The sequence below is a fragment of the Sciurus vulgaris genome (genome assembly GCF_902686455.1).
Source record: "Sciurus vulgaris genome assembly, chromosome: 4".
In the NCBI taxonomy this organism is placed as follows: Eukaryota; Metazoa; Chordata; class Mammalia; order Rodentia; family Sciuridae; genus Sciurus; species Sciurus vulgaris.
In genome coordinates this window covers 48,779,107-48,793,864 of record NC_136464.1, presented here as the reverse complement: position 1 = coordinate 48,793,864, position 14,758 = coordinate 48,779,107, and the positions used below count along the sequence as shown (strand labels likewise).

General features: G+C 57.1%; 1 protein-coding gene across 6 annotated transcripts in view; it reads left to right on the top strand.

Moving 5' to 3' along the window:
* Positions 1 to 14,758, top strand: part of ZMIZ1 (zinc finger MIZ-type containing 1) — a 218,767-nt gene that overhangs the window by 35,381 nt on the left and 168,628 nt on the right. For 4 of the 6 annotated variants that reach the window (XM_079136063.1, XM_079136065.1, XM_079136066.1 and 1 more), the window contains exon 2: positions 9,210 to 9,306. The gene's annotated coding sequence lies outside the window, so the exon portion shown is untranslated. Of the gene's footprint in view, positions 1 to 7,040; positions 8,026 to 9,209; positions 9,307 to 14,758 lie in introns of those variants that run through there. The other 2 variants (XM_079136064.1, XM_079136062.1) reach the window with 1 other exon arrangement.

Here is a 14,758-nt window from a genome sequence, read left to right as displayed (position 1 = left end):
GTGCACCAGAGGCTGTTCCCGTCCCACTGAGCGGCCCGTAGACCGCGTCAGCTCTGTGTGCGGGTGTGTGCTGCTCTTGGCCCTAGTTCAGATGAACACAGGTGTGCCAGGTACACACATGTGTGCCTGCCAGTGTTCCGCAGGCCAGGTCCTCTGAGGAGTCTCTGCCTGTGTTCATCTGCTTCTGGAACTGGGGGGTGGACATCTGTTTACTGTCCCGTGGGAGCATGGGTGTGTCTGTTGGGGTGCAGTGGGCAGGTACCTATGTGCACGTGTGCAAGCACACAGCCACCACCTCCACCTGTTTCCCTCCATGGGTGCCGTCCATGCTGACAGGTGTATGTGTGTGTGCACATGGAGCTCACGTGCGTGCCTAAATGTGCCCGTGGGCGTGTGTGCACCATCAGGGCATCACTCACCCGCACACACAGTGTCCAGTGTGGCTGAGACCCCGGCCCGCTTACAGGCTCATCGTGAGGGCTTTTTGTGGTCAGAGAGGGAGAGGAGCCCTGCAGGAAGTGGGGAGATGGCCTCCTCTGTCCTCGGAGCCCCTCTACCTCATTCCCACACAGATGCTGAAGGAGAGGGAGGGACCTGCAGCCGCCTCCAGGTCCCCTGGCCAACTTCGTTTCTGCCCATGGTGACCACTAGCCTGCACTTAACTCTAGGCCAGGCCCCGGGGTCTGCCCCATGTCACATGAGAACCCCGGTCCAAAGGCAGGCTGATCGGGGCACAAACCCAGGGTCTGTCCACTAGCATGTGGCACCAGGCTGTCCCTTCTACAACTCCATTCCTCATTTTCTGATCTGCAAAGTGGTTTTAACAATGGCCACCCTGTGGGGTTACAGTGGGGATTGAAGGGGTGCATAAACTGCTGGGGAGGTCACCAGGCCCCAGTTTCCCCTTTTGTAAGATGGTACTAATGACCCTCACTGGTCAGCTCCTGGGGCTGTTTTGAGAATTCATTGGTCCAGGGGGCAGGATGGTGCTCGCAAAACTCGCTCTGGCTCTAAGCATGGGAGACGGGAGCTCCAGGCCTGCGTGTGGGTGATACGTAGCCCTGGGTCAGACATCCGAGTGGAATTCCCATGTGCCTTCACTCTGGCCTTGGGACATGGGTAGACCGCCTCATCTTCTTCTCCTTCTGAATCCCTGTGGACCTGGGAATCCTCCAGTTTTAAGCAGGCACCTTAATGGTAGCCTGTACCTCATATTGCGAAGGGAGAAAGGATTTAGGAGAAGGTGTACCAGGGTTGTTTCTTATCGCCTTACGAGAGGTCACTGAGTCTGGAAGCCCGGGCGAGTAGGTGGAGGCTGGTGTACTCTCACACCAGGATGCCTGCTGCCAAGGTGCCGTCTGTGCCTCCAGACTACAAAGCAGTCCTGCTTGAGGAGGATCCCAGCCCTTCCTCAGGGCAGCCCAAGGGCTGCAGTAAAGCCAGCAGCCCCAGCCTGCAGCTTGGCACCTGGGGAAGGAGGTGGTCAGTTCTGATCTCTGTGACTACCAAGGAACCAGTGTTTGGCACCACCCAGTCCTGCAATGAGAGGCCTGTGATCCCTTTACTTGCCTCCTTCAGACCACAGAGGTCCTGAAAGGAGACCGGGGGGAGCATGGATGTCCCATCTGAGTCAGGGGTGTGTTGTAGACCCCACTGTCAACCCAGGTGCTTCCCCTGCTGGCTGCAAGAAGGAACCCATGAGCAAGCCTGTGTGGTGTGACCGCCTAGCCTGTGCCCACTGCATGCCAGCTACTGAGATCCAGAAGAGATGCAGAGGCCCTGTCCTGGCAGGGACTTCAGCAGAGAAATGAGCCTTGGCACCCAGGTCAGGGCAGGCAGAAGACATTTTGTTGACAGTCAGGGCTGCAGGAGCTCAGAGGTCATGGGGCCAAGGTGGGCACAGGTGCAGAGGCAAGAACAGAGGCAGGCTGGGCCAGAGCCAGACCTCAAGGACAAAGGGCTGAGCTCACTGGAAGGGACAGCATTCCAGAAGGACACGAGTGTGTGGGCAGAGTTTGGAGTCCTTCCCGGGGAAAGGCGTACCTCTCCCATAAGACATCTGGGCATCTCTGGCTCTGATGGCTTCGGCTCTCGATGACCAGTGGCTGTGGGGTGAAGCAGATGGCCAGCAGGGGCGGGGGGGGCCCTCAGGCCTGAGCCAAGGGAGGCCAAGTGGCCCACACAGGCCAGAGCCTGAGACCTTGGCACCCGCTACTCACAGCTCTCGACTCGAAAGTTAATGATTCATTTGTGGCCAATTTCTGCTGGCGTTTGTCTGGAAATTCCCAAGCCTGCCCCTTCCCTTGACTCCGGAGCTCCAAGAATACAGTCTCGTCTACACTTGGCTAAAAACATCGCACCCACTATCCCGGGGATGGTTTTCAAAATGACAGTGGGAGCTAAGCAGCTTCGCTATTAGGAGGAACTGGGTCTGGGTGATTGGCTGGAACACAGGGTGGTTGCTCTGAGTGCGGTTGAGTTTAGGGCTCACTCTGACCCCATGTGCCATGTGCTGATGAAAGGAACCCCATTTACATTCATGGTGTCCCCAGTCAGTTCAGAACAGATGTGACCAGAATTCAGTCTAGTGTAATGTATAAAGTGCACAACAGTTACAAAGGGCAAACTGGAGCTTGACCCAGAGCAGGACTTGGCTAAGTAGAGGAAGCCCTGTTATATGCAAAGGCCCTGGGGCATGAAAATCCAGGGGAGGTTGATTGTGGGATGTCTGGGGTATGGATGGTGTGAGAGACTTCTAGGACTGAACGTAGCTCATGAGTGAAGGACTTGGATGGCTTGGGAATTTGGCAGTCGGATGAAAGGCTGGGGGCTGGGAGTCAGGGCTGGTACCTGAGCAGGGACATCTGTATTTGTATTTGCTCATTTGGGTCTTGATTCTGCTGGTCAGCAAGCCTTTCTGGGCAGCCTGTTCTATGCCAGCTTGGGCCCAAGCTCTGCCCAGGGCCCTGCACCTGTGTGGATTTCTGAGTTAGAGAGAAGGGGGTCACGTGTAGCAATCCAGAGAGGGCAACAGGGACCCAGGGGAGCCATAAGACATGGGTGCGAACTTGGGTGTGTGGGAAGAAGGCTGATGGCATCACCCCAAGTCCTCCAGCGAGTGTAGCAGAGGTGTTGGGGTCAGATTTAGGATCTCCGTGTTCCTGGCAGGCCCTGGGGACAGAGAGTTTGGAGGTTACCCCTGTCCCGTCAGACTCACAAGGCCTTCTTGAGTCTGAGTGTGTATCTGTCATTGTGCAGACGAGCAGAATGAGGCTCAGAGAGGGGAAGGCTGATGGCAGAGCGAGGCAGAACCCAGGGTCCCGACGGGCTCGCTGTGCCCCTGTCCCGCTCATCTGCACACTCCTGCAGCTCCGGGTCCGTCCTCCCAGAACCAGCCAATGGAGCAGCCCGATCCTCCGGGACGAAGCATCTGGGAGTTTGGGGAGGGGGTTCCTTTGTGTCGTTCACAACTTTGCAGATTTAATGTCTTCGATGATGCCTTGCCAGTCCCCGGGGTTGGTGGTAAACAACTGCTCTCCCCAGAATGTTTGCCTGTGACAGCAGCTTTCCCTGGCGAGGGTGCTGCCCGCACTTGGCAGGGCCTCTCGGGCTCCAGCTCCCAGCTTGGGCTCCACACGAGTGAGGGATTCTGAAAGGCATTTAAGAATGCAGAGGCCACCATGCGCTGGGGGCAGGGGCGGGCCAGGGAGAGGGCAGGGACGGCCCAGCCCCAGTCAGCCTCTCCGCTCCTCGCAGCTGCCCGTCCGGACTTCAGAGCCTCAGAGGCCCCTGGTTGTGCATGGTCCCTGGGTGGCAAGGTGGGGCAGGATCAGGTGTCCTCTGGCTCTCACAGCCCTGGTGCCCGAGTCCTTGGCACGGCTCAGCAACAGGAGGGAGCCTATCTCCCGAGAACAGCTCTGCCAGGCCTGTCTGTGGCTGACAGCAGTGGTGCCTTGGCCCTGTAGCCTCCGTGGCCTGCGTCACACTGGCTTAGGTGTCCTGAGTCAGAGCCAGGAAATGGATCTGCCACACGAGGGTGGAGGTGCTGCTGCCCCGGGAAGCTGGGGTGAACCCTGACCTCCTGCCCATCCACACCTGGGTGATGCCTGCCTCTGGCCTCCTTCCCCTGGCCTGGCCTGGATTTGACCATTGCCTAGAGGACAATGCTCTGCGCTGCACTCCCTGGACCCAGCCTCCCACGCCTTCAAGTAGACCGTGGACAGCAGGGACGTGAGACCCACGCACGGCTGTGCCCGTTCATGCTGCTGGACCAGGCCTGGCTCTTCCCCTTAGAATGCCGTTCCCCATTTATCCTCTGGGTGCTTCTGTCTTCATCCAAGAATTTCCCCAAGAATTACTTCTCTGGTCAAGTCTTCCTTAGCAACCAACCACTCCTCCAGTTGAAATTGTCCCTTTCCTCAGAGCCACCTCTCCATGCACCTCTATTAATGACTCCGTCACAATGTAGTATAATCACATTTTCTTGCAAAGTGCCCGCTCCCCCATTAGCCCGTAGGGGCCCGGAGGCTTGTTTATCTGTGCATCCTGCAGGCCTGATATATAGTAGGTGCCTAATAAAAGCAGGCTGGATTTAATTAAGGTGGTTCCTGAAGGCAGTATTGGAGTCTCCTTTTCTTAATGGGAAGAGGGGAGGTGGGAGTGTGCTCGTGAAGAGCTTGACCTGCCCCTGTCCCCTGCCCCTGACCCTTTGGGATGATAATTGCTGGGGGCTGGAGTGGCCCCCCACCCCACTTCCACCCCGTCACCGCCTTCCCTGCCAGCAGGAGCCGGCTCCCCGGGCTGCCCGAGTGATCACTCTCCAGAAAACACCCCAGTGGAAACTGCATGAATGATTGATAAGAGCTGAGAGCTGTTTAATTTTTTCCCCCTGTTTAATGGCTATCAATAATTTAATACGCTCTCTGTATGTTTTTAAGAAATAGCACCCATTTTGCCGTCTCCGGTTTAGCTGGCTAAATGATTTAAGTGTTGGAAATGTGCTCAGAGGATGGTGGTGGAGGGAGTCAGAGAATCTGGAGGCTGGGGATGGGGTGGGGGTGGAGGAGGCAGGCTCAGAGTCAGCCACAGCGTCTTGGCCTGGGCGAGAGTGTGTGTGTGTGTGTGTGTGTGTGTGTGTGTGTGTGTGTGTGTGTGTGGGTGGGAGGGAGGGGGAGGGAGGGAAGGGGCGGGTAAAAGCCAGCTCCTCTCTGCTAAGAGCAAGATAATTGCTTTTCCGGGGCCTCACTGAACAGCAACTGAACAGCTGTCGCCACCGCCCCCCACCCCACAACCATGCTGAGCTTTTCTGGATGGCTCTGGGGGCTCAGGGGGGCTAGCAAGGAGCTGGGCTGGTTTCACCATGGGCTGAGACTCCCCCTTCCCCTGACTTCTTTGCCCCCCTCCTAAAGCTTTGAGATCATTTGTATTTTAATGATGCGGCTATCCAGCTGGCCAGAGTCTTCCAGATGGGGTTTGGGTGGCGTGGAGGGGGAGACTCAGAATCACTCATCTCTGGGCCCGCAGGGACCTAGAAGGTCATCCGCCAGTGCTCCCCAAACTTTCCAGATGCAGAGGATCACCTGGGAGGACTTGTTAACAATTTAAATTTCTGGGCTATCTTCCAGACCCACAGACGTTCATTCTCAGGGGAGAGACCTGGCAGACTGTGGGCTTAACAATCAGCGGGGTGATTCTTATCAGAGGAGTTTGGGGCATACGGAGTCCAGCTCCCCTCTAACGGTCACAGCACCCACAGCTCCACGTGGCCGCTCCCTCCAGGGACAGGGTGCGCACACCCCTGCCCTGTGAGACCCTAGACACTCCGTTCCGAAGTTCCTCCTGACGCTAGGCTGACCCGGCTCCCTCTGCACTTGAAGTCACCTCTGCTGCAAAAGAGCCACTCTCTAGGGACCTGATGTCCTTCCCTCACCCAGCCTGGCCACTCTCTGGCTTGGCTATGCCTCTGTTGAGCAGGGAGCTTCCTTTCTGAGTAAAGGCAGGGGACAGGTGACAGGGGGCTGTGGCCTGTGAGGAGTGAATTGACTGGCCACGTCAGCCTGCTGCTGGCAGTGACCACTGGGAACCTTGAGGAGGGCTGAAAGAGATACTGGGTCTCAGAACCGCCTTGGTCTATCAGAGCTCAGTCGTCCCCCCCCCCCCCCCCCCCCCACCGCCCCGAAAGAAAGAAGACTGTGACCCGTCAGAGGTAATTGACGAAGCAGACCATCCAGATGACAGTGTGGGGAGCTGGGCTGGAGGGCTCCTCACAGGTCACACCTCCAGTTAGGACAGAGTTGGAATTGTGAAGAGAGGACAAGAGGCCTAAGGAGTGCAAGCTGAGGCCCTGGCCCTGGGGACCAGCGGAGACCTGTCCTAGTCACCCACACGAGGCCACACAGGCCGGGTGGGAGAGGATTTCTGACTCAGTATGTGAAAGGATTGCAATGGAACCGGTGCCTCTGTCTAGCATGGAGACTTTTCCGGCAGTTTACATTATTTTGACACAGAGTGGAACACCGCGTGACTGCCCGTCGGTTTTGCCACCTTATTTCAATAGATACTTTCGGGGAGAGGAGCAGTCCAGATTTCACGGGGATTTTCATCTGCAAACTGGAGAACCCTGGTGTCCACCTGTAGATCCTCTTTGCACCCCGAAGTTCATCCCCACCTTAATCTCTGTAGGAAGAGTTGGTCAGGGAGCACCTGCTTGGTGCTGATAAGTGACCCAGCTTGTGATCGCCCGTACCCTGTGTCCCTGGAGGCTGCTCTGATCCTTGAAGCTTGGCTGTGGGGGTCTTAACCCGGGGAAGAGGAGGTGAGGTGCTGCCTGACCCTGAGAGGGTCTCTGCTTAGAGAGCTCTAGAAGGTGGGGAGACAGAAGAAAAAGCCATCAGCCTGGTGGAAGACGGCTCTGGCCACAGAGGGAGCTGCGGGCACAGGGGCTGATGAGGTGGGGAGGTAGTCAGGGAAGGCTTCCCAGAGGAGGCGCTGCCTGGCACAGGCTCTAGGCATGGCGGGGAAGGGAAGAGAGAGGTGTGTGCCAGTGGTGGGTGTACACAGAGGAGGCAGGAGAGGCCGCAGGACAGAGTAGAGCTGGACCTGCCACTCCTGGGTGGAGAGCCTCTGAATTTTTTGTTGTTGTTTTTAGCTACTGTTGAAAAACATCCATGTTCCATCTGTGCAGAAAAGATCATATCCTACATGTGTAGCACCACAAATTGTCTGAAAGTGAATACCTTTGCTGTCAAGAAATAGAACATTCCAGACCGATGCTGACTTGCAATAGCCCCTCGTCAATGATCCACTGCTGCCCAGCAACCCCCCAAACCGAGTGGCCTGAAACAACCCCTTATCCTCAGGCTTGTGTGGCTTCAGTCCCCACTGGAGTGGAAGGTCGAAATGGCCCCAGTCACACCTGGCCATTGGTGCTGGCTGCTCCCTGGGCCTCAGTTCCCCTCCACCCTCCAGTGGAGTAGGTGGTTCCTTTCTGTGGCCTGTCTGTTCCATCAAGGTCAGAAACGGCAGGACCTCTTGTGGCCCAGTCTCTGTATCTCATGCCATGTCACTTTTGTTGAATCCTATCTGTCAAAACAAGTCCCAAGGCCAACTGAGATTCAGGGGTGGAGAGCAGACTCCACCTCCTGATAGGAGGAGCTACAAAGATGCCCTGGCTGTATTTAGTCTGTTATAAGCCTGGAGTCATTTTGCCTATTCTTGAGCTTGATATCAGAGGACCCCAGAAGCGTGTTCTCTACTGCATCTGGCTTTTTAAATCCATGTCATGTTTGCGAATCCCATCCGTGCTGCTGGGCACGGCTGTGGACCAGATTTCAGAGATTCTCAGTGCTGCAGGGTGACGCGTTGTGTGGGTTCATCGGTTTATCCATTCAGTGGTTGAGGCTGTTGGGGGGGGTCTTCAGACCTTCCTGTGCAGCACTGCTGGGAACCTTCTAGGGTGCGTCTTTGATGAACAAGTGCGTGGCTTCTGTGAAAATGGAGTCTCTGGGTGGTGAGATGGGCAACCAGGTAGGAGGCATTTCCACTGTTTTACCAAGTGGCAGTGTTTGGGGACCCAGGAGGGATTTTAGAAAGACTGCCAACTGAAGATGCAGCTAACCCTGTGCAGCTGCAGAGGCACTGGAAGGGGATCCCTCTGCCTACCCCCAACCTCAGGCCTCTAGACTGGGGGACATGGGGCCATCAGATGGGAGTCTCTATTCTGAGTGGGCTTTTCCAACCCCAGGGTCCTCTCCTTGCCTTTTCTCTGTTACCTAGAAGTTGCCTGCATGTCCAGCCTGACCATCCACAGTCAGGGACCCAGGTACCTGCAGACACAGGACCTGGGAGACGGTCTCTGACAGCTGCTGTGGGGGGCAGGCCCGGAGCAGGTTCTTCTGGCCTCATCTTCGCGTGTTGTGGGACCACGGGAGGAACCCAGCCCCTATCTGGGCCTCAGGTTCCTCACTTGTAAAACACCAAAGCCAGGTATCAACCTCATCAAGTGTCTGTCCGCTCACCCATCTGATCCCTGTTTCCTGGGCTCTCGCAGCAGGAAGGAGGCAGGGATGCTTTGGAGGCCGCGGGGGCTTCCTGATCTCCGGCCCGTGGTAGTTGGCCCACCATGTTCAGATCATCCGCTGCGCACCTTCCTCTCCCACTACATCCATCCCTACCAAGCCGGCTCTGGCTCTTACTAACTAGACCTCATCCCTGATGTCCAGGAGCTCTGTCCTAAGAGGGGGACCAGCCTCTGGAAGGCTGGAGGAGATAGGGCCAGGCAGGCCCAAAGCTGGCTGGGGGGTGAGCAGAGGGAGGAGGGAAGGCGGAGAGGGCCCCACAGAAGCCTCTGAGCTGAGCAGGCTGCAAGGCCAGGGGGGCTTTGAAGGACAGAGAAGTGGGGACAACGAGCTCCGGGAAGGGCCTCTGGCACATGCCAAAGGTGGGTTCCCGGAGGCTGTGCTGTGCTGGCGGCAGCTGCTGTCATACAGGGCAGTGGAGGACACGGGCTGGTTTGGGGCCTTGAATGTGAAGTTCAGGAGTGGGGAGCAGCACTCGGGGGCAGCACTCAGCTTCCTCTTGGGGCCAGCTTGGTCTACCAGGAGACGGCCCGAGGGACAAGGCAGATAGGATCTAGAGGTCAGTGAAGGGCGTGAGGGGCTGTCCACAGAGTTAGAGCCTGAAGCTCACGGTCCCCTCTCCTCTCTCCATAGGACTTGCAGTGACTGTGCTCGGATATAGCAGGGCTGGGGCAGCCATCCCCCTCGCCCGCAGCCTCAAATCCCTGTCTGTTTGCAGAAACCTCGGCAGGTAAGCGGGATGGGACAGACCCCAGTGCTGTGCGCCTGCCAGTGTGGGCTGGATGGGGCGCCAGGGTTCCCCCAGGGCAGGCAGTGCGTTTCAGGGGACTGCAGAGCCAGGAGGGGAGCGTCTTAGTGTCCAGTTTCCACTTCTTCCTTCGAGGCAGTGGAAGGAAGTGGAGGCCGGGGGTGCCCTGGCCCCAGACTGGGACGCTTGCTTTTATTCTGTTACCAACTGCCGGTGTCACCTCAGGGAGCCCTGTCCCTCCAGGGCTGAGGGCCTCGGCTTTCTTATCTCGTCCATAGACACAGCAGGATGGTGATGGTGATGATGGTGACGGTGACGCCCTCTGACATTTGGGCACTTCTCTGTGTGTGCTGGCTCCTGTGTGGTTATGACCTTTCATCTTCATAACCTCCCCAGGAGGTGGTAGTTACAATCATCACCATTGTGTAGGTGAAAAAGCTGAGCCTTGTGGTCAGGAAGTGACTTGCCTGAGATCACACACCGGGCCAAGCCGGGGTTCAAGCCCAGGTCTGTGTGTTCCGGGGTGCCAGCCCGAGCCCTGGCTCATCCTGCTTCTGACCTTGCCCCCTCCGTGGTTCTTCTTGAGGGTGGGGATCAGTGTCCTCAGAAGTGCCAGGTCCCGTCCCTACTCAAGGCAAAAGGAGGGACCTTTTACAAGGCTGCTGGTTGGTGTGGGGTCAGGAATCAGGTGGATGCAATATGGCTTCCACCAGCCCTGGCCTACGAAGTCCCTCTGAGGTGACACCCAGAGTCCCCTCTAGAGAAGGACTATGCTGGCTGGGTAAGGCTCTTTCCATTTTTACCCCCCTTGTTCAATTTCCTAAGTTCATATTAAGCACTAACTGTATGCAGACCCTACACCAGGCACCACCATGCGAGGGAAAGAGGCCTGTCAGACTTTCCAGCAGAAGCAGGGACATCCCTGTACAGTGGTGAACAGGGCTCAGAGGTTAGAAAGGGGAATTCTGGTAAATAACCCCAACGTGAGTCACAGAGTGGGGAGACAGGAGCAGTGGTCAAGTGGGGAGCCTGACAGGATGGGGAAGAAACTAACAAGGGCTACCAATGCCAGGCTGGGGCATTGGGTCCCAAGGGCCATGGGAGCCACTGAGGGTTATAAATTGTGGTACTAGTGTTGGCTGCACTGGAGAAGTCATTTGAAAGGCCTCGCTGGAAGCCAGAACATTAGTGAGCTGTCCCACAGGCCAGTCCCAGTGGGAATTTAGAGGATTTTAACTGGGGCCAAAGTGAGAAGCACAAGGGACTGGGGAGGGAGTTGGAGCCTCTGCAGCTGCTGACGCTGGGACGAAGGTAGGAAAGCTGCCAAGGTGTGAGATGGGGTTGACCTTGGAATTCTGAGTGGGTGGGGGAGGCTGGGATCCAGGAAGGCTTCTTGAGGAGGTGGAGCAAGTGGTGGCCTAGAATTTCCTGAGGAGGCCGAGAGGTTCATGAGGGAGAAGACAACTTGGGTGACATTGCATTTTTACAGGGGCCTGATGTTCTCGTTGAAAGTATGGATAAACACAGATATCTTCACATACACACCCCAAGACCTCTCTGCCCAGAGTCACAGTCATGCACAGACATCGGTATACACATAACCATGTGCTCTCACACATGCCTGCACATGGAAAAGACACGCAGATGTGCCTACATGCACTCATACATTACTGGTCAGGTGCCCAGGTACTGATGCAGATGTGTAAGTGCAAGCTCCCTCATGTCCATGTCTACATGGACATCACTCCTGAGTGCCACATGTGTGCGCAGGTCCACCTGCAGGCATGTGCATGATCAGATGCACATTCACAAATTGTGCTGCACACAGATGCACATGTGTGGCACTCACACGTGCACCTGGGACTGTACACAACAGACACACACAAGGGGCCAAAGAGGTGTAGTTCAGAGTTGTTGGCTTCTCATCTGCAGAAGTTTCCAGCAGCCGCCAGGGGCACCAGCAGCCGTGGGCCAAGGCCAAAGCTCTGTGGGTGTGGTGGGGAGGGCTGACCACATGACTGACCAAGGCCAAGCTCTTGCCTTCCACCCGCCCCCTCAGCTTCCTCATCTGGAAACAGGAGCACTCCCCCTCTGCTGCCCCTGGGTGGTCATGAGGATTCAAGATGGAGGTTGCTGAGAACAATTTCCGGTGCTTTGCAGCTTCAATGAATTGGAGTCATTCTTCTCCTAAGTAAATGGATCATGGGTGCAGTGGGACTGCTGTAGGCACTGCCATTGGACATCTGTGGGGCCCTGTCCCTGCTCTTCCTGCCCTGGGGACTCCATCCAGGCCCCCTGGGGCCTGGGCACCCTTTGAGTCATAGCCTGACAGGTGACCCCCTGGCTTCTCCAGGGCAGTGGGGTCCATGGCATCCCCCCCCCTTTTTTTTTTTGGAAACGGGGATTGAACCCAGGGGTGCCTAACAACTTAGGCACATCCCCAGCCCTTTTTTGTATTTAGGGACAGCGGGGTCTCACTGAGTTACATAGGGCTTGCTGAGTTGTTGAGGCTGGGTTTGAACTTGTGATCCTTTCTAGCCGCTGGGACGACAGGCATGCACTACCGGGCCCCACCCATGTCATCCTGCCAGTGCCCCATCCGCCTTTCCCTGTAGACTCCGGGGCACTTGGGGTCCGTGGCACTGAACTGTGGCACACCAGTCACTTTAGGCAGGCACATCATTTACATGCTTTTTGAATCCCCCTGAGAAGCCCAGGAGAGAGGCCTTACAGAACCATCCAGATGAGTAAAGAGACACGTTAGGTGAGTTTCCCAGGACACCTGCTCAGAAGTGTTGGTGCTGGGCTCATGGCCAGGCCTCTGGCAGTCAGAGTCTGTGCTCCTTAATCCAGTGACCTCCCTCCAGGAACAGGCCATCTAGTGCCCACTTTGCCGATGGGGAAACACAGAGGTTGAGCCACATAGCCAGGAAGTGGCAGAGCCAGAATTAGTGCTCATTAACCCCACTGCACCCCCAGGCCCATTCCCCACCCTCTTTCCTGGAGGAACCACTTTGAGCTGGCGAGGTTTCCCCAGGAAGATTCTGGGGTTACCTGGGCATTACTCCTGGCCCAATATTCCCTGGCATATTTGCCGTTTTCTCGCAAAGAAAAAAATGGGTTGGCCTCCAAAGCCTGCTGTCTAGCATGATCTAGAAACTTTTTTCTCCCAGACCCCTTTGTAAAGTATCCTTGGAATCGTCCTTTGGAAATGGCCAGCAGGAGACTTCCTGATCCCCAGGAGGCCTGGACTAGGCCTGGGAGGAGGAGGTGGGTTTCCACACCCATTAGCAGGCTCTTTAATCTGCTGCAGGGAGCTGGGATGCTGCATGACATGCGGCGGGGGATGACAGTTACCTGGGTCTCGAAAGAAGAGGAGACATTTGCTGGGTTGATGTGGAAGGAGAAGGAAGACCTAGCAGTGGCCCCAGCTCCAGCAAGTCCCCAGGAAGTGAGAGTCCATTCGCAGCTCTCCAAGGCTGCACCTGACCGTGCCCATCCACAGCTCCTAGAATCAGGTCCAGCTCCAGACTTGGGGGTCCCTGTGGAAAGTGAAAATGCACGTTATGAAGAATTTCAAGATGGTGATGGCAGAGTGGGGCTTTGCCAGCTGGGGCCCCGGGCAACTGTCCTTGTGTGTGAAGTCAGCGTAGTGCTTGTGATTAAGTGAGAAGAACTGTGTTCGTCGGCAGCCTGCCCCTTTGACTTAGAGGCTCGGTGGCTTTGGGCAAGTCCCCCTCACCTCCTGAACCTCTCTGCCCTGGGGAGCATTGGTGTCCTCCTCCCTGCAGCTGCTGGCTTGGCCTTGCAGCTTGTCCCGAGCAGCCGGGGACAGAGACGTCAGTTAGGCAGACTTTGCCATCAGGGACGGTGTCCAAGCCTCCCTGGCCTGTCCCTGTCTTTCTTCCAACCCTGTCCCTGCCTGTCTTGGTGGCCTGCTTTTTTTGCCCTTTTCCTAACCCACCAGGCCAGGTGGCATGTGTGAGGAGTGGGCAGGGCGGGTGGAGGCCGACTGGGTTTTATTTGCAGAGCCCTCTGTCTTGACTGCCTCCCGCCTGTCCGTCTAGCTCTTCTTGGCAAACTCATGTCCACTGGCTGGATGCCAAGGAGCCTCGACTCCCTCTGGCTCCTCCTCCAGGTGGTCGCAATGGCCTCTTGCACCATGAGGCTCTGTGGAGGGCCAAGCTCTTCCACATTCCATCAGACCCTTGACAGAGCCCTTGAGACGCCCTCTTCCCATTTGCTGGATGGAAAACAGAGCCTTGGGGGAACAGCCCCCACCCCACCCCAAGCTCCTGGGCTCCACGTGGGACAGGGGTGTTGACGGTGACAGCAGAGGCCGCACCTGGGCTCCACCCTGGGACGGACCTGCATTCCAGCCCTCTGGGGAGACTGGTTTTTCCCTCCTGCTAAAGAGCTCCAACCCCTGGCCCAGGAGCAGCCTCAGGTACCTGGGGGACTGAGGAGGGCCAGGCAGGCCGAGGGCCATCTAGTTGAAGGAGTCAAGCCCCCAGTCCTGCCCTGCCCTGCCCTGTGGTGACATGGCTCAGCTCACACGGCCAGTCAGGGTCAGCCAGGTATATGTGGCTCCAAAGCCTGTGGGAGTCTCACACCAGGCAAGGTGAGAAGCCCGAGCTGGTTTGGAATGTAACAGCCAGAAAAGGCTGGACGCAGAGAAGAGGGACACACGTCAGGGAGTGACCAACTGTCCCGTATGACTGGCACTTTGTAAAAGGCACTCAAACACTTGGTGGATGAATGAGAGGACATGGCTGTGACTAAGGGCATAAGCTCTGGGCCTTGGGGTGATTCCAGCCTTGCCACTCCTCTCCGTATGGCCTCAGAGTAGGTGACTTCACCTCTCTGTGCCCATGTTCACGTCTGTAAAGGAGGGAGAGCAGGACCAGCCCCACCCCTCAGGAGGTCTCTGAGGTAGCCGGGCAGAGCCCACGGAAGTGCCTGGAGCGCAGACAGCAGCGTGCAGTGCGCGGGCGAGTGGGTAGCAGCGGGAAGTGCCGGGCTGTGTGGGGCTGTGGTCACTTGGGGCAGCCTTAGGGGAGAGGGCCGCGCTCCCTCCGCACCAACCCCTGACGTGCATGAGGCTGCACGCTGCCAGCTTGCAGGCCATCGCCTGTCAATCAACACACTTCCAGGGTCACAGGGGCAGGTGTGGGGCTGGCTGCTAAGACCTTGAGTGCCAGCGCCCACTCACAGAGGGCCTGGCTTGGCCCAGCCCAGGGTCCTGCAGAGCTGGGAATTCCAGGGTCCTCAAGTGGTGCGCCTATCACTCTCGGGCAGCTGAGAATGCGCACCACCCTCCCCCTGCCTGGAATTTGTTGCCTACAGCTCAGGCCCCTCTGCCTGCAGCCCAACTGGCCACCCCCACCCCTGCTGGAGCTGCAAATAGTCCCCAGGCTGCTGCTCCTTCCTGCCT